Here is a 928-nt window from a genome sequence, read left to right on the forward strand (position 1 = left end):
ACACAGGAGAGGCAGCAAGACAGAGAGAGGGGAGGTGCCAGGGTCGTTTTAAACCACCAGCTCTAGTGGGAAATAATAGAGTGAGAACTCACTCACTACCTCCACCCCACAGGGAGAGCACTAATCCATTCATGAGGGATCTGCCCCTGTGACTCAATCAGCTTCCAGCACTGCCACATTGGGGATCAGATTTCCACATGAGTTATGGAATCCAAACTCTATAACAGCACAAACTGATTAAGACACCTGAAGTATTAGTCAGGGTTCTCTAGAGAAACAGAACCAATAGGATATATGCATGTATAGAGAGAAAGAGATTTATTTTAAGGAGTTGGATCATGCCATGGAGAGGGGTTGGCAAGTTCCAAGTTTGTAGGGCAGGCCGGCAGGTTGCAAGTTCAGGTACGAGTTGATGTTGCAATCTTGAGTTCAAAATCCACAGGGCAGGCTAGCAGACTTGCAGGCTTTTGTTGGGACTTTCTTTTGTCTGACATTTTTTTTTTTAGCTGTTCGTTCCATGTTGCTGACTTCTTCAGCTCCAATTCTGGGATATACGAGGAAAAAAGAAAACCCAAAGAACTCCCAAGTGTCTTTGCCTGGATCCTGGGGTTCCCGGCCAGTATGCCTTCGCTCCATCCTTGTTGTCTTATGTTTGTTTTATATATAATGTCCAGGGTTTTTTTTTTAGTATTTCTTAGTGGGAGAAATAGGGAAAAGTATATCTGCTAGATATTCTCAGAAGCATTCAAATTTTGGTTTTCTAGAGGCTGGCCCTTTATCTTCGAGTTGTAACACTGCGCTCTAACCAACTGAGCTAACAGACCAGCCCTTAATTTTTATTTTTTTTTAATTTATTTTTATTTATTTATTTTTTTTCCTTTTTGTCTTTTTTCATGTCCAGCAACGGATCGCAACCCTCAGTGTCGCG

This window comes from Galeopterus variegatus, unplaced genomic scaffold (assembly GCF_000696425.1).
Source record: "Galeopterus variegatus unplaced genomic scaffold, G_variegatus-3.0.2 Scaffold9742, whole genome shotgun sequence".
Classification (NCBI taxonomy): domain Eukaryota; kingdom Metazoa; phylum Chordata; class Mammalia; order Dermoptera; family Cynocephalidae; genus Galeopterus; species Galeopterus variegatus.